The sequence below is a fragment of the Lates calcarifer genome, linkage group LG21 (assembly GCF_001640805.2).
Source record: "Lates calcarifer isolate ASB-BC8 linkage group LG21, TLL_Latcal_v3, whole genome shotgun sequence".
NCBI lineage: Eukaryota > Metazoa > Chordata > Actinopteri > Centropomidae > Lates > Lates calcarifer.
In genome coordinates, this window is record NC_066853.1 from 9,775,517 (window position 1) to 9,794,849 (window position 19,333).

The 19,333-nt window shown below is 41.5% G+C and overlaps 1 protein-coding gene across 1 annotated transcript in view; it reads right to left on the reverse strand.

Annotated features, from left to right (window-relative positions):
- The window catches only part of zgc:172282 (leucine-rich repeat and fibronectin type III domain-containing protein 1-like protein), a 152,270-nt gene extending 137,714 nt beyond the window's left edge, over positions 1-14,556 (reverse strand). The window contains exon 1 of the mRNA XM_018684384.2: positions 13,058-14,556. The gene's annotated coding sequence lies outside the window, so the exon portion shown is untranslated. The remainder of the gene's footprint in view (positions 1-13,057) is intronic.
- Positions 14,557-19,333: the final 4,777 nt, after the last annotated feature.

Genomic DNA, 19,333 nt, shown 5'->3' on the forward strand with positions numbered 1-19,333 from the left:
TTACTCATTCTCCTTGGGGGGGGGGGCTGGAAGCCAATTAAATCATTATTTATGAGACAACAATTATCATTACAAAGTCTCATCACCACAGTCCTCACGACAACCACCAGACTGGACTGCCAAGGTGTACACCCAGCAGCACTCATAAATGTCAGTGATGAATCTGGAGTGATCAGAGCAGATTCTGATTTTCACAGGATTATTATAGGATGGCATGGAGACTACCTTACTACAACTTTATTGTAACAGCTGCCAGCTCAGTGAGTTGGCAGCAGAGCACAACAGCTGGGACAAGGACTTCTACAGCTGCTACAAACAGAGATAGAAACACACATACACACAGTGTGAAGCCTGTAAACACTGGACACCATTAAACTGAAGCTGTAAAAGTCTTGTGAGCACCAATAATACTGAGAATATTTTTAAACACGCACCAAACCTGAACACTAAAGTGAGGAAATCCACACAAATCAGACCAATCAGGTTTTGTACGGTCAATGCAGTCTTTAATGGCAGCCATCTTGGCTTCCACAGTCTTTCCCTATGGCTGTTTCTGAGTAATCTGTGCTTCACTATAACCTGATTTATGAAGTGCTTGGCACATCAGCGGTAAATAGCTCCCAGTTCTAGAGAGGGGGCATCTTCATGGCTCTATCTGAAACAGAACAGGCTGAGAGGGAGGCCCCAGCCAGATGTCTGACCTCATGCAGCCTCTACTGGTCCAGTGAGCCACTTTATGATCCTGGGTGTCATTTATCAGAGCCATGATTTATTTCACACTCATAGTAACACTGCGTTTCTTCAGCGGCACGGAACAGGAGATTTTTTTTTCACAGGAAAAATATTAGTGTGTAATGGTATTAGCTAGAATTTTGTAATTGTGTTCAGTGGATTCCATTCCTGCCTGAATAATAGTCTGTAAGACAGGTAATAATAGCCATTATTAACATTATTATTGTTAATTAGAAGCTGCGTGCTATGAGAGCAAAGAGAGTGAACCTAAACAGTAAAGTTGTGGGCTGCACAGCTAAACAGTGAGCCAACACTCTCTATGTAAACCGAGCAACAGTGCAGATTCAGGTGATAATTCTCTGCAGGTTCATCACTATGAGCAACCCCTTTCACAGCGTTGCATTGTTTTCATGTTGTCATTTCATACATTGTTAAAAAATAATGATTATTGATGTGAGCAGCACATTCCAGTCAAAATATTTTGCATTCCACAGTAAATGTCTGGATTATGGGAGACAGTGACATCCCGCTCGGGAGCCAGAGAGCAGTGGGTACCGTGTAGATTAACATCTATGTGAAGGAGTATACATCAGCTAAACTGGTTTAAACTGATGCAGTAAATGATCTCTTTTCATTTTTTCCACTTTACATCTTCTGTCTAAGCGGGATGATTCAATTTAAGGCCAAATTTAACTCATCTGTCAGGCAACGTAATTTCAACATTCAACAACACATCCCTAGAGTCTACTAGAGCCACTAGTATTCTTTCAGATCTGCTGTAGTTGTTGACCACTAACAAGAAATTAAAATGTATCTTTGTTCTATGCAGTACAGCAGCAGATACTCATTTAGCTTAGAATTTGAGGAGAAATCTCCAGGAATATGTTTCAGCAATTCAAACAATAAAATAAACCACCTGGAAATTCTATTAAATTACAAAATCTAGTGGCACAGAAGCTAACTCTGTGAGCAGTGAACAGGTAGCAGCCCACTGACCTGTAAGATTCACATACTAGACAATGCACCCCACAATTTTTCACTCATTAGACCATATGGAATTGTGTGAAATTAGAATTGTGAGATCGCATGTATACAGGGAAACAAATTTAGAGACTACTGAACAAATTTTTCTTATGGAGCCATAGGTTGTTTGAAGTCAGCATCTAGCTGCCATCAGTGGTACTCCACCTTAAGGCACTTTGCATAATCATCAGCCTGCTCGGTCTCTCACACACGTACACACAGACACAACCCTCTGCCACTGTCAATCAAACCATCATCATATATGCATCACGAGCCTCACAGGCGCCTGTAAAGTAGAGAAAAAAAATGAGTATGTGTGTATGTGTGTGTGTGTGAGAGAGAGAGACAGAGAGAGAGAGAGAGAGAGACAGAAAGAAATAGACCTTGCATATTTGAGTATGAGAGCAAATGTGTGCATATGTGCTTGAATTCTTCGTGACAGAATATATATTGGTGTGCTTCCATATCTATGTATGTGTGCGTGCGATACATGCCTTCACGCACGTGTCCTATGATATGTGTGATAAACAGCATCCGCAGGCTGAGCCTCAACTCTGCCAGCCTCACATCCATATTCAAAGGACATGTAACCCACATTCTACTTTTGTAAAAGCTGCCAGCCCCCCACATTGACTGGAGGATTGCTGTACCCCAGTGTTTTTTTTTTTTTCTTCTTTTTTTTCCCCTTCAAAACTGAAGTTAGACTAGAAAATTGCTCAGGAAAAAATTTAAATGCCATAGAAGCAGGGTGGGGGATTTAGAATTTTCCAACCAGATTTTCAGAACAGTTGTGGGATGATTAATGTGGGAATTAAATATGGTCCAAATATTGACTTTAAACAGTACGTGGTCCTGATAGCATATCATCTGCACACAAGAAATCAGTGGTAAAATATTTTGTTTCTATTTTCCTTGTTTTTTTTTTGTGACATCACTTTTGACACAGTTAATTAATGCTTAATTGGCTAATAGAAGTTCCTCTATTACGAGTACACTGAGCGCTTACAGAGCACTGCGCCTTTGAGAGGGGGCGAGAAATGCAGTTTCTGATATTAAACTCTGATATTAAAGCACTGACATGCTTTCCAGAAAGCTGCAGTGAGATAATTTCTCCTGTGTCTCATGAGGGAATTGTAACTAGCTAAGCACACGATACAGTGACAGCACAGTCAATACTACAATGTCCAGTTACAGAGCTCCAGTGTTGTATAGACAATTCAGAATACAAAGCGAAGCAGTGTTGATCAGATAAATAGATTAAAGCCATGTAATATGGAGGTCTGAATTACAGTCAGAGCTAAGCTGCAAAACACTGATAAACAATGACTTTTCAGTTTCTTGGTTTACCGCCATCCTCTGTAAAAACTACAACTATTGCTGAGCTTTATAAACTACCTACTAGGTCCTTAAGAGCGCCATTATCTACAGTAGATTGTCCTCTCAAGTCTAATTACTTCCCAGACTATCAGGCTCGTGGTGCATCAAGCGAACCATTTCAACCCAGCAGGGTCTGTCCTTTTAGCCTGTGTTAATAAACACTCATTTTGTGAACTGCTGAACGGGCTGCATCAAGGCTGAGGGGTTGAGTGTCCCTTCAGCTGCTGTTTTCAAAACTGATGATGTAGTTAAAACGTGTTGTAATTCTGTGAGGTGGGTGTAGCTACATATTTGTTCTGGTTGACCTACTCTCACCTACTGTTGTTAACATAAAACAGTGCTGTAAGGAGCATCCTATGATGGTAAATGTTCCCTATCGCAATGATCAAGAGGCATGGGAATATGTGCTCAGGAAGTGTTCTGTAAGAGCCTGTCTCTGTGCGTTCATTAATTTGTGTGTTCACTTGTAACAGTATTTGCAGTGTACACTGGTTATGGGAAATAAGTCTACACTGTTAAAGCAGGTGAGAGCCCCAAGAGCCCTGTACAGTGTGCATTTGTATTCCAAGCAGTACAGAGGAAGTGCTGTACATTCACACACCAGGACATACAGTAGGGTGGTTAATGTACTTTAGTTGCACATTTTCTTTGTAGTTAAGTTAGTTTAACAGTAATTTTAGTGTTAAAGGATTGAGTTTTACACCACAATTTACGCAAAGTGCATTCTTAATCTTGAACACATACAATAGAGAGGGAACAAATTCAATGCAAAACCACTGAGAAGATTCTGTATCACAGGCTGTATGTAATAAAAAAACTAAAAGCAAATAATCATATTCAAATTTGTGACCTCTTGTAGAACCTTACTGCAAAGCAATAACAGAGATTCATTTGTAACTATTTAGAGCAATTTTAATGTCTTGTTCATGTGCCACTCATTTATATTTTAATAAATTAAGTCAGAATACTTTGCTCAGTCCTCAAATTGCCATACCAGTGTGGTTTCTCTGAGCATTCAGTAATTAGGTCCTCCATAAATTTCTTGACATCCTGCACAACTGTGTGTGTGTCATGCTGCATAAAGACCCTGGTCAGTCTGGACAAAAACCCGCCAATTTTATTTCCATTCACAATGAAAATGAAATAGAAATTTGACATTAACAGCAGACTAAATTGCCAGATGAAACCCTCGTACACCACTGTGCACTCACACACATCAGCACATACACATACTTCAGAAGGAATAAGCTTTAGATAGACACACAAAGAGTCACACAAGCGCATCATACATGTGAGGATAATTACTGGTGCATAATTGGTAGTGATCAACCTTCAAACTGGGAGGTCAATGCATTTCTTTCACACCCCATTCTATCCATCAGCAAATTAAGAAACCATCAGCATGCCCCATTCTTTTCACCAATGGAATGTAGTAATTTTAACCAAGGGCACATTTTCTTTTTTCATTCATTCTGCTATACAGTTGCACAGAATTTGTTCCCCCTAACACAGGAATGCCTGTATGTCTGAGGATTGTGTCTTGTTCTTGTGTTGAAAAAAAAAAATCAACCTTCAGAAAGGTTGCAGTGTTGTAATGCTTGCGACAAGTAGGTATGTCCCAAGCCAATCTGCAGGATTGGTACTGAGACTGATGATGGGATCTGCTGATGGATCAGTATCAACAGGTTTTGCACCCTAATCCGACCATTGCCAAAGTGGGTTTACATTTTTGTCTTGGGTAACAAAATTAAGAGGCAGAGTGGGTGTAAAGCACTGCTATTGGCCGGAGACAGCACATGAACTTCGTATTTTACTAAAGCTGGGAATGAAGAGAGGCTCTCTAAATCCCATCCAATGGCTGGTTGGCTCCTGCCATACCAATTACAGACTGGCACTCCACTGACCTTGGATATTATACATATTAACATCTGGCCAGGGACACCACATGAAAATTATCTCTATAGCTCACTCTGGCCTATTTTATATTTCAATTCTGTTGAGCAATGTGCAGTGTCTATGTAAACAAACAAAACAACTACAATATAGGGCACAATAAAAACCATTAAAGAAAGCTATATTGCAGGCTGTTTTTTCTTAGCTTTGAAGAAAATATGCTTGAGAACTACTCAAACATAAATTCCAAATTGCATCAGCTTTTCTGTTTTTAATTTAGACTTCTCTTGGGTTAAGAGTGTCCTGCACTTTGTTGTGTTTATTTACAATTGGAAAGTCAAGCCATTATGCCTGCAGCGTGAAGTGTGGAGAATTGAATGTAAGCACAGATATCAGACACTCGTGCCAGTACGACACAGCAGACTGATAAATGGCAACAAACATAGAATGATAGATCGCTCTGCCCCAGTAATTTGAAACTCTCAGTTTCTCTACACTGTCTTTTAGACACTTGCACACACACAAACACACACCACCTTAACCACGCACATGCTATCAAAAAAAGTAAAGAGAGTACCTCATGGAGGAAGAAAGAAAGAGACCGAAAAACAGAGTCAGAGAGAGAGAATAAAGACAAATTACAAAAAAATGGAGGAGGCAAGTGATGGGAAAATGAAGGGAAACCAAGTGGAGAAAAATGAGTGAGTGAGAGCGAGACAGAGTGAACGGAGTGAGAAGCAGATAGAGATAGAGCGGAGCATCCATCTATCATGCAGCACTGCTTCTGTCAGACACAAGTAATAGATGAGGAGAGATAGAGGAGAGAGCAGACACTCCTCTTCAATCTATCTCCACTCACTATCTGGGTTCGCTTGTCAGGTCTGCTCTGTCACCCCAGACCAAGACAATTACAGAGGAGAGGGGCCAGGGGTACAGTTACACACATGACAACACGTGGATACAAACAGAAAGACTGACATGCACTCAAACACAGAACAGTGTCGAAGAGAAGAAAGAATCCCTGTGATCAATCACCAATATGACTATTGAAGAGATAACAAACATCAGCTACTATATAATACAGTACTCAGTCTCATGCAGAATACACAACACAACATCATGGTGCTAGATTTTCAAATAGAATATAACAAAAAGCCATTTTAAAGAAATTACTGATGAATTAACTGATGTGATTTCAAAACCAAATCACAGCTGTATCAATATGGTGAACAAAAATCCAAAATAGAGCCTTTAAAAATTAAACATTTCCAGCTATTTTTAATTAACATTATAGACAACGGTCATGTAGAAAGATAATTTTGGTCCTTGGTATGAACACAGTAAACAAAAATGAAATTAAGTTAACTTTTCTGTCATAGTAACTATGCTTCAAAGATATATGAGTGTTTTCATGTATTTAGTGGGCAATATTAAAACTCTTATTCAAACTTCTGCAGTGCCAATTGCGTGATGTTAAGGCACAGTAAACACAGTAAAAGCAGCACTCATTGTAAAAGCCTCTCAGTAAAAAAGAACTGATTAAGTTTTTTTTCTAGATCTTCAGTAATGGTAATAGTGTTTAACTGGGGTTTGCCACTTCTTTCTGCATTTAGGCTCAGTCTGTTTTTTGTTTTTGTTTGTTTGTTTGTTTGTTTTTATGCATTAGCTTCACACAGTGGACTCATTACAGAAGGTGTACGTCCCTACAGCAAATATGATTGAAGCATACATCTCTATGTACACCATATACAGTGAACAATTCTTTTCCAGTGCTATTTCTGTCCCTCACCCCCCCTCCAACACACACATTATTCATGGAAAGTAGCAGTGGGCCACTGTGGTCATAAAATATGCTAATTTAATACTGTAATTATGATGTTTAATGCAGGACTTTATACATATGCCTGAATGTGAGCAGACAGGTCGATGTGGCTTCAGCAGAGTTGCAAGAGGGACAGAATTAGGACTGATGTTTTTACCAGTCATGACCAATCAAATCAACTCCTCCCAGTCCCCATGTAAAGCAGTTTGCTCCCCACTTTTAGCTGTCTTGAGTTACTGGATGCAGCCTCTACAGGTGTTCATGTGCTCCACATCTCTCAAACAGTCAGTTGGGGACACAAAATACCAGAAATTCCTCCTCAATGAAATGTAAGAAAGACTGCCCCTAATTAAACACAGTTCAGGCTATGGTTCCCATTTAGCTCCTTGCAACATTAGCTGGACACATGCACAGCTTAACTTCATAATAATGTTTCAGGGCTGTGATGAATGCTTCATCTTGATCTACTGTGGCTTGGATTGTATCTCGTTTGTAGGTCAGGTTTCTCAGACAAATGCCAAATGAGGAAATGTAGAAATACGGACAACAGGCTATGTGTGACTTTGCAGAGGTCGGTGTACACGCACCTCCTCCACAGAAAAAAGACTAATCATTCCTCTTGGTTTTGTGAGTAGTAGAAAGAAAGGCAGAGAATTTCTGCTGTACACTAGTATATTTGCAGAGACAAAGCACAGCATCCAAAGGTGGGTCAAAGGATGATAAAAATAGATTACTCGTGACAAATTTGAGGTATCCATAGCTACTGGTGGTAACTGCTATAACACATTTAAGCCCCTGTACTGTATAGTAGGCTGCATTGATGAGCTCTGTTAGATTACCACTTAAAACATTGTGTTTTTCTTGATTTATATAGTCACAATAAATCCTCAAATCTGCTTCTGGTTGCGGAAAAAGAATGAAAGAAAGAGGATAATAAAACGGTGGTCCTCAGACATGAAGTTTGGAAACTTACAGGGTACTGTGGTTTAGCTGAGCAGTGTTGTATCCCTCTGCCTGCCTGCTCAACACAGCACCATTCTAATACCATGCTGCTTGGCATTCAGCACGCTGCTTGCTCTTGCTCTTGCTCTTGGTCTTGCGCTCGCTCTCTCTCTCTCTCTCTCTCTCTCTCTCTCTCTCTCTCTCTCCTGGCACCATCCCTCCCTCCTTCTCTTCACCTCTTTCCCTCTCCCTTTCAGCAGCATCTCTCACTCGCTCTTCCCCGGTGAGGTGGGATTGCGCCACTGAACCAGCATCTGTTGCCACACACATGCACACACGTGCGCACACAGTCACATGCGCACACACACACAAGCCGTGTAGACGTTTAAACCCCCACTGTAGTGGACAGCATGTCGCTGTGTTGAGAACATCATGAAGACATATTTTGGACATTACAACTATAAAACAGCGTGTTGCCATATCACAGTCTCAACACCTAGAGCTTCATGGCAAAGTATTCTCACCTTATGCTTCATTTTCTCCTAGTTTCCCTTCCTTTTCTTTCTCTTCATTTTTTTCCCCCCTTCGCCTCCTCCTCCTCACCATGCTCTCTCAACCCTCTCCTCACTGCTCTTTGCAATTTCCTTGTCTCCTTCCTTCTTGTCTGTCTGCTTCACTCAAACAGCATTTGCTGTTAATTGACCTGCCTTGCTGAATAAAGGTCACCCCCTCCCCAAATAGCCTCCCATGTTCCATTTCTTCTTCTTCTTCTTACTACCTGCAGCCTTTCCCTGCTCTATCTTCCCCTTCTTTCATCTGTCTTCACTTCAGCCTGTCCTTCCTTGCATGGCTTTCATCATCCCCTCCTTCTTGCAAACGTTAGCTGCAGCCTTATAATCCCATCATCATACATCCTTTCATTTTTGAAAAAACAAAGCAAAAACATAAATGTTTAAATACCCATGCACCATTGTGTGCATATATAGACACAGTGTTAGACACACCACTGCGTGAGCTTCACTTATGTACCTGCTGACCTATACATCTCCTCCCCACAGTGATGGAACTGTATTTTCTCTCTCTCTAAAAACTCATTGAGTTTCTCTGTGTGAGTTCCATTTCTTTTGCTGCTGCTCTGTCTCTCTCACCCATACAGACACATCAATTAGACTTACACTCCTCCAGCATATACAATTCTCCTCAGCTTCATTATTCAATCTGGCGTTGACAGAATGAGAGGTATTTTACACGGTGCCAAAAATAGAAGGCTTTATTGCTCAAAGTTGGTGCAAACAGTCCTTGGATCTCTCTTCTAGTTGATCAGTCATTATGAGGAATCATGGCCATTGAAAACCTATGCAGCTCTGGGTATTTAAATGTTATATCCATATATATGTCTTTATTGATAGAGACAGTCTCAGATTATGTTCCCACCCATCTATTCATCCATTATTGATACTGCTTATCCTTTGAGGGTCACGGAAGGGGCTGGAGCCAATCACAGCTGACACTGGGTGAGAGGCGGACCCAGGCAGGTCACCAGGGCTGAAATATACAGATAAACAACCACTCACGTTCACACCTACAGGCAATTTAGGGTCAATTATATTACCATTGGGAACCAAGGTAAAACTGAACTTCTTTTAACCCATGCTTCTAAATAATCTAAATACCTTCCATTCTCCTCTAAATCAAGCCTTCCTCTTCCCATCTGTGACTCGGCGTGGTTCAATAAACTGTAAACATGATAAAGAGCCCTGCATTGTCAGCTCTTGCAGAAGCAGGGAAAGTGCAGAGGGACTTTTGCTTTTTATTTGTCACATGACTTCTCCCATCAATCTCCCGCCTCTGCTGTGTTCAATCTGGAGTTAGTAAAGAGCCCACCAACTTGCTAATCTTAGTCACAGCCACCTGAGTGATCGGACAGCAGTATACGCATGACTGTTCAGAATCACAGGAGCCTTTGACAGCAGTCTTCTCACACCTCTCTGGCCCCATTTATCCACAGTATGTTTCCTGATACCTTCAGCCTAAACCCCAGTAAGCCAGAGGGATCATGAAGCGCCACTTTCACAGCCTGTTTTCATACTGAAAATCGGGGTCAAACGAGTCTCTGCCCTTCCACCCTGCAGGAAATTTCTGCCTTTTCTGATATCATCTTAGAACTGGTCAAATATGCGAGTCAGCCAGTCCAGTCTATCCTTACTTAATCCAGTCTGACGTCTGATGTTTAAATCAGTATTTCCTTATTTTAGGGAAATATGGTTGTTGACTTCCTTGCCAAGAGTTAGATGAGCTGGTTGGCTTAGTTTGTTGTGTTGTTTTTTTGCACATATTAAACAGACAAGATATAACATGCTAATTAGTAATCCTTAGATGTGTTGGTAAGTGGATTTTGTCACCTTTGGAAAGATAGGCTAGCTGTTTCCAGTCTCACTGCTGAGCTATAGCCATCTGCTGGTAGTAGCTGCTTCATATTTACCATACAGACAAGAGTGGTATCGATTTTCTCAGCATTTCTCATCAAGAAAGTAAAAAGTGTTTTCCCAAAACAGAACTGTTCCTTTAGGCATATTTTACCTCAAACTGTTTGCCCACTACCATGAGACAAATATGCTTATGTGGTTCTAACAGTGCTCTAATACAGTGCGGTAATGGCCAACAAAATTATAACATTAACTTTATCAAAATTAAACTCAACAAGCTTGTATCCATTAGTCTGCTGTCATATGAACAAATGAGGGCATTTGCATGCAATCATTTTTTTTTCTGAAAAATGACCCCCATGTGGGAAAATGTGTTTTTCACAAAACCAAAACAAAAATAGCAAATATGATTTTCCAATCATGAACATGAATATCTCTCCTCACATTAATAAATATAGTATTCATACTAGTGACTTCTCAGATTCTGCAAATTAGGTTGCTTGCAGTCATTAGAGTCAATGTCCAATTTTATGTCTCACCATACTGCAACATCACCACCAATGCTCAGAATCATCGTGTTTGAAACCATTACAGTTGTTAATTAGCGTGTTTGTATGCAGAGATATGTCCAAGTGATGCTCAAGTGCTCTGTTTTGGAGTTGCTTTATGTGATGCCACAAAAACAAAAAGCCCAATAGTACTTAATGCCATGAGAACACTAATATAAAATAGTTGGACCTAATAGCATCTCCCTGAGGCGTTTTATCCAGTTTTATTTTTATTTTTTCTAACTGACTGTGTGAACTCAGTTTCCATGGCAGTGTGAGAATATTCTTTTTTATTCATGTATAGTGGTATTCATGATTGGGAAATGAAAATACATGAGATCTCAAATAAGAGCTTGACGAGAATATGAGCTATAACCCAGAATAATTGTGTGCACGTTGCAGTGACAGAGTTGTCAGTAACCAGGATGATTTAGAGAATCCAAGGCCTCAGTTGATAATTATACACAAGCATGATTGAAATTCATTTTAGTGTTGATTTGGAGAAGATGTCAGCCTGCAATCTTCTTTGGGCATATTTGCCATATTTGAGACTCTAAGCTCAGTTTTAATAAAAATCTTCTGTTGGTAGTTCAGCTTCACCCTAACATTGTGGTGCAGACGGGGGTCGCAATCAACGACACATGCTGATGGCAAGTGGTCTTAGTCACTCCATTTACTTCCAGCATTTCCCATTGCATTACATCACATTAAGAGACTGATTAACTACACTCTGTGATTACATGCATTAAGATCACCACAAATTGGAAATCTTTCAGGATTCTGCCTAGACAGTGTTTCAAGCCACATTCAAACAAGATGTGTCAATACAAGCAAGAGAGAATGTCAAAAGAGAGACTGAAATATCAAAACTGGGCTTCAGCTAAGCCACAGGTATACACATTTGGAGGCAGACACGGAGGAAACCAGGGAATGACTTCCTCCAAAACCTCATTTAATCTCGCATGTGTGTTTACATGTGTTTTAACGTGGCTTAGAGCCATCGCAGAAACCCATCAAAATGCAAATGGGGCGGTTAAGGACGAGAAAATTTACCAGGTAAAGAGGAGCTGATGAGCTGACACAGCACAAACCATAATGTTAGCTGTATGCACGTCTTGCTTCAGCTTTTTTGTGGTCTTCCCCTTCTCTCTTTCTCTCTCTCTCTCTCTCTCTCCCTCTCCTGTCTTTATGGTGCAGCAACGACCATTACGCAGCTGTCCATTGAATAATACCATACAGTAGCTACAGCATAGCTCTGATGGAGTATTCTACACTTAGCCTACATTCAATTGTGAGAGCTTTCTTTAGGCATCATTTCAATACCAGCTTGCAGCACCTGCCCTCCCTACATCTGCTATCACCCCCCCCCCAATATTCTTCTTGGTTATTTTCCCTCCCTAACTGCTCTACTATGCCCTCCCAATCTACTTCATTCCAGTACCGTGTCCTGTCTTCTCCTATTTTCTCTACTCACCTTTCCCCAGCAGTCTTCCCTCTCTCCTGCCATTATGTCCTCCCCTCTCCCCTAAACACCTCTCTCCTATCATCTAGTATATCTCCTCTCCTCTGTATTCCATCTCAGCACCCTCTCCTCTGCCCTCTTCCCCTAACAACTCCTTTTAAGTCCTTCCCGTCTCACTTCTCCCTCTGTCCACACACACACACATATATACCACACATGTCTCCTCAGTGGACTGCTCTCCTCAATTCAATTCAATTCAGTTCTGTTTAGTTCAATGTGGTCTTCTCCTCTCTTCAGCCCTACCTTTCTTCCACATCCATTCATTCCTCACCCCCTGTCCTCTAAACTCTCACGCCTCCTCGTTGCCCTCTCTCCTCTCTCGTGCCGTTGTATCCACCCGCACGTTCCCTATATCTGCCGTTTTATCCCATCTCTGCTGATCCCTCTCCCTATCTCATCTCCTCATCTGTTTCAGACCTATTTCTTCACCCCCAAGCAGCATCTCCTCACTCCTCCCCTACCCACCTTAGGCTACTGTCTTTAATCCACACAGAGGATATCACCATCTTTAAATCGTATGGGAGAGAAAACACCAGCGCCATTATCTCCCCATCTGCCTCTCTCTCTCTCTCTCTCTCTCTCTCTCTCTCTTTTTCTGCCTCCCTGAGTGTTTAGGACTCTGGTCGTTTAAAAATTACGAACGAATTAAGAACCAACCTCCAAAAAAATGTGCCACGAATAAGCGGGAAGATACAGATGGAGGGAGGAGAGGATGGAGGAAATCGTGCGATAATCGGACAGACGAGAAAAGTAGATGAAGACACTGTCATACCTGCGCTGCGCGTCCCTCTCTCTCCTCCTCTCCGTCCAGGTATAGAGGCTGTTTCTCCTCCGTTAACCCCCACCCCCACCCCCGTCAAGCCAGGTGAAGATCCGCACTCGTCAAAAAAGAATACGTAAAATAATCCTCCTCCTGATTAGACAGATTTTTAAACCAAATAAGAAACCATATCCACTTTTTTTCCTTGTCTCGCACCGCGCAAGGCTGGCCGCGCTGTGGGGCTCCTTGGAGGAGTGGTGGGGCAAGCGAGGCGTTTCAAATTAGTTCCCGATTAGTTTTCATCCAAAAAAAAAAAAAAAAAAAAAAAAAAAAAAAAAAAGCCAAGTGCGGGTATGCGACCGGTGGTGGTCTGTAACCTACAGCAATCCACTGACCGCTGGTGATCCGCTAGAACTGGAGTGCAAGAGTGGAGGAAACGCCGTTAAACCGGCGCATCGCCGCGTTGCGCACTCATTTGGTCTCCACATGAGCTCCCCGCGTTTCCGTTAAGACTCCGGTAATCGGTCATTTAATGGAAAATACCCAGCCGCCGGGGGTTAATATCGCTGGAATCCAGTGTCTAGTTAAAGAGTAGAGGGAAAGCAATGGATAGGCAGAGTGAGAAAAACGACTCTAGACTCAGTGAAACCGGGCACGGTCGTGTCGTTTTTAGCTACTCAGCCGGTCTCCACGTAAGCTCCCCTATAGATGCTCTTTGCTCCCCCCCCGTTCAGCAGCTGTCATTCCTACCCCAACATCACATTTCACCCATGCACGGCTCTTTCTGCATTCGATCTGCACTTGGTTGTAGAATATTAATCCTTTCTGGTTGTAGAGTCGGTACGTTATTATCCGCCTCAAGGTCTTCCACAGGTAAGAAATTGGATAATAAGATTGTAAACGGGTGGAAAATAAACTGCAGAACCAGAGGAGCGTGGTAAGCGGTCGTCTCCCTCTTTTCAGCCACAGAAGTGACTTTGTCTTGACCTCTCTCTTCTCTCCGCGCCGTTCTCTCCAAGGAGAGACACCGGACAAGAGTGCGTGCTGCCCGGCGGATGGCAGCCTATAGATAGAGGCGTTATAGGTCAGGAGGGGGAAAAAGGGCAAGCTTCAGACAAGAGAAGAAAAGGATGATAAATCTCGCTGGGGAAACAGCCTCAAAGCATTCATGTCTTTTCTTTTTTTTATCCTCTCGTTAAAAAGCGCTCCGGTACGCCATGGTGAGCATGTCCGTCCCCTCCTGCAGTTACACTTTCACACTGCGCGGCGGACTGTTTGTCCCGGGAGGCGGTACGCCTACCAGCTCCTCTCCTGTCGGTCTCTCCTCCCTCTGTAACCGTGTTCTGCTCCTTTTGACAAAGTCGCTGCTCCGGGATTTGGCTACAAGCTGGTAATAACGGATGGATGCGTTATGACGACTGCGCGTGATGCCGTCGCCGGGGCGTTTGCCTGGGAGAAGTAGCCGAGATAGTTTAAGGTCTGTCAGGAGACATAACAGACACCGACGCGGCCAGAGGTTTTCAAAGTGAGGGGCGGGGACCTCAGGGGGGCCGTAGGAGTGCAAGTTGGGTAAAATAGACCTGCTCTATTTTATGGTTTTATCTCAAGTTTTCAGGTAATAATAATAAACACGAGTAGAATTTTTAACCGCCTTTTCATATGATGGAATGCAACACAAAGAAAGTTAGTTATTTACATATAGGTTGTACAGTGAGATGGCAAAGTTGAAATAAAAGCAAAACAATCCAAAAACTTGCTTTACTCCTGCGGTATCCTCACAGTCTCCCATGCACATACTGAATAGTGTCTGAATAGCTAACTGACAGTATTGATGTTAAGCTGTAAAGGTGGACTCCTGGTTACTAGTGGCTGCAACGTTGGCAGTTTATTTTCCCACCTTTAGCAATGGTTTGACACTGGAAAACATGCTAGCTGAGAAGATGATACCCGTCTCTTGCCTGTAAGGTAGCTGAGCAACCTCACGCCAACAACAAGACTCCGGAAAGTTACCACGGTCAACCAAAACATAGCACCACACTTAAACCCCCTCCAAAACCACAACATATACTTTGATTTTTTTGTACATAAATGAGATGTTAAATAGTGAGATTTAAAGGTACAGGGTTGGGTTTTTTTTGTTTGTTTGTTTGTTCCAGGCTGACAGACTGACAGCCTGAGACAGGCTAGCTGTTTTCCCCTGTTTCCAGTCCTGATGCTAAACTAAGCTAACCAGCTGCGGACTGTAAATGATATTTAACAGACTGATATGAGAGAGGGATCAATCCTCTCATCTATCGGCAAGAAGGCTAATATGTATATTTCCCGAACTGTTGAACTATTCCTTGGAAAATAAGGAGAGAAAATGATAATGAAAAAAGTTGTTTGCTCATTTACACAAAAGGCGTGACTTTTTTCTAATTATGTAGTGTAGTGTAATATGTGGCTGATCATTCTCCACCTTCTATTTTTATAGACTGACAGCACATCACCATTTGCCTGCTTTGGAACACTCCCATAATTCGTGATGACATAAAAATTTCTGTTTACGGGTCATTGGTGTAGATGCAGAGGTGTGTAATCTCCTCTTTAAGCTGAAGCATCTGATGGTGGGATCACTCAGTGGTGGCTGTGATGAATGCTGCCATCAGAAACGGGTGAACAGGCGGCAGGAGAGGGTGCTCTCTTTGTAAATTCTGCAGGATTTCATAGATTATAAAGTGTGAGTGTACTATAATTATCTGATTAGCAAGAGCTGGGATAAATTATATGGTGCACTGCTGGCAGAACGCAAAATAGTTCATGGTTGTGGTTAGCAGCAGCGGTGGGGCCGGGAGGGCAGGAGATAATAGAGAGATAAAGAGAATAACAGAGGAAGGCAGAAATAACCTGACAAACAGATTAGGAGAACGGGCAGAGATCACACAGGGGCCGGCAAAATGAAAACTCTGATGTTTCGCCTTGTGTTCTATAACCTCCGTCAAAAATAGAAATGCCTAGAAACGGCTCTAGGCTATATAGGCTAAAGGTCAGTCTAATGAAAAATAAATAAATGCTTCTGCATGTGTGAGAGAGATGGACAGAGAGATGTGAGGTGTGAAGATTTTGGAAGTTTAATTTGGGAAGCATGCATAAAAGTCACTTTTGGTGGTATTTCAAGGAAATATGTGATGAGATTTTAATAACCCTGCAGCAGCATTTCTTTAACTGTTGGTCAGAACAAAAAAATGAGTCAAAGTCCTGTTTCTGAGTGTTCCTATCCACAGTAGCCTTGTTTAATTAAACTTGGAGTCCCCAGGGCAAAACAAAATTTGCTCATTTTGGGATCCTCATATGAAAAATAATCACTGACCTAAACGTTCCTGTCGCATTCTGTTATCAGAGCTGTATAAATAGTGTTTAATACCCTGATGGACCAAACAACTTTTTTTCCACATACAAATTCAGTCGAGACATTGAGTTCATGAGCAAGAGAAAACAAGAGAAGTGGAGTGAGGAGAGAGATACTTTCCTGCCCCCAGAAATGCTCTCAAGACTCTGTATGCAGGGTCAGTATTACACAATCCTTTGTAAAAGTACTATACAGAGCCCTGAAATGCCAAAGTAGAGGTTTCATCAGCCAGACGGTCCTAGAACTTCATTCAGTTAAGCCAAGCCATTACAGCAGCGTGTGTCCATACTAAATTCTAACAAAGAAAAAAACAAATATGGAGAGAAAAACACAATCCTGATGCAAACTGGAAACACAGTCATCCTTAAATAGACAGTAGGCCTACATGATGTCAGACTATCAGACCAGTGTGACTAATAAACCCTGAAGGAAAATGTTGGAAACAATACAGAGTTGGTGAACACAGAACAGGAGGACAGGCTGTGATCACACTTATTCCAAGGAAAGGTCAAGGGGCACTTCCTTTTGCCAGGCACTCTGTATGCAAGAGTCAAAAGATGTTTACCTCCACTAATTCAAGTCAATATGTACGTTTTGTTTATAAAAAAACATTTAAAAAATACATTCCAAGGGTCAAAAAGAGTATGTTGCCACTACAGCTAAACATGTCCTTAGCACAGAAATAATACATTGATTAAGGTAGTAGTCAATTGAGAGACAGTTAATCACTGTATTCACAATCTAAATACATTTATCAAGCAAAAAAGTTTCTTTCTTCACTTTCTTAAATGTGAGGATTTGCTTGTTTTCTCTCCTCTATATCACTGTAAATGAAATACCTGGGGACACTGTAGTGTAGCTTCTAGGAAATTGTAGCGGGCATATGTTATTGTTATGTTTTTGAGACTAGATGATTATTAGATAATCGAAAAAATAACAAAAATTAATGAAAACAATGACACACTGTGTATTGTATTTATTTATTTAAAGTAATAGGTCATTGCCTTTCAAAATAACCCATGTAAATGACTGCTGTCATTTTTCCACTGTAAAGTCTTACTCTTTAATTATTTCATTTTAATCACATCTCATTTTGTACATGTATTGTGGTGTATTTTTTGTTACTTTGTGGTGGAGTTTATTTATTTATTTATTTTGTGGCTACTGTCATTTGAATATGTGTTGACATCGTTGTGGCAGCATGCTGTGTTTCATAACAATAAAGCGTCTGTGAAGTTGAGAGGGAGAAGACAATGAGAGGGCGCAAGAGAGAAAGACACAGAAAAAGCATGAGGGAGGGAAGGAGGGAGGGAGATAAAGCGAGACGGAAGACCCGCCAGCCGATTCAGCACCACGGACAGGGCTGCAGCGGGATTCAGCAGCACAAGGCCGGAACAAGCTTTATCCTCAGAGAGAAAAGCCAAAAGCTCTTCTCAACATGCTCTGATCTCTTTCACTCTAACTCTCTTGCTCTCTTACACACACACACACACACACACTTATCTCTCATCCATGTATTTTTCTGCCTTCCTCCTTCTTTCTCTCTACCCCCCGCCACACACTCTCACACACACTCACACTCATCATCGCCTCTCTCATAACCGTCTCTCCCCTGCCTGCCACCCTCCTGTACCCTCCACAGTTTGTTTCTTATCGTTTCCCTGCGTGACTGCTCTCTTTGTGGATCAACATCAGAAAATAGTTGACAATAAGTCGAGCATGTGTGTGTGTGTGTGGTAAGCCTTTTTTTTTTAACATCCCCAAGTCACCAAATTTGGAAAGTAGGCATGGCTAGAAGAAGAGTTCAAAAGGACACTGTGCACAAAGCCAGTTGAGTGATTTATGAACAGGACAAGAGTGTTTGGTCTTTACACAGAGGCTTATGAGGGATGGACAGTGAGGAGAGTAAAAAAGAGAAAACAAATTGTGGACACAGAGATAAAAAGGGATAGAAAAGAAGGGTGGATAACATCATATGAGAAAGACAGAATGCAGGACTATACTTTATTCCTGGAAGGGATTTTGTATTGAAAATACATGACTTAACCAATACTTTCAAATCATCATGCAGCATAACATACAGTGGTTAATTTGTTACTGAGAGTGTGTAAAAAGTCTATCACATACATCACATAGTTGTTGAAGTAAAACCAACTCTCCAGCAAGTTAATCCCCATGGTTCTAATGGGATGAGCTACCTTCTGTTGGTACCAAAAGTAAGAACTCACTTCCATTTCTGTGTTGCTTACAGTACCTCTCAGAACTGCAAATCCACATGATGAAATTAGGTTTAATTGGTTTGTTGAATAGTGTGTTTTAAAAAAAAAACCTGACTGATCCAATCCAATCTTGTTATTAATGAAACTGTTTTTTTGTTGGCAGAAATTGTAACTGAACTCTTAAAGGCAAGTTTTAAAGGTCAAAACAAATGAGAAAATGATACTGTGACTCCTATTTTACATTAATAATGATACTGGCATTAGATAAGGTGTGCACTGCCAGGTTTGTGGAGATGTTGACGTTTGTGTTAGTATAGGGCATCTGGCCCCTGTTTTTGCACGTCATTGGTGTGTCAGAGGGCTCCCATGTCCTGCTGGTTATGACACTGCAGATTGACATTTTATTTGCATATCATCCTTTAATGATCATATAGTTGTACAGACTAATTTAGGATTTAATCTTAGTGTCTGCGTGTGTGTCTGCTAGGCATCAATACCCTGTCTAATTCCTACAGCTTGTCTGCCCTTGTCAGTCAACATTGGCCACCCAGTCAATGAACTAATCAATCAATCAGCCCAATCAGATCATGAGATCGGTGCCTCAGGCTGACAGACGATCGGCCATCCGATCAAGTAACTGATTGGCATTGATTAGGTAATGCTGCAGGCAAGTGTTTGATT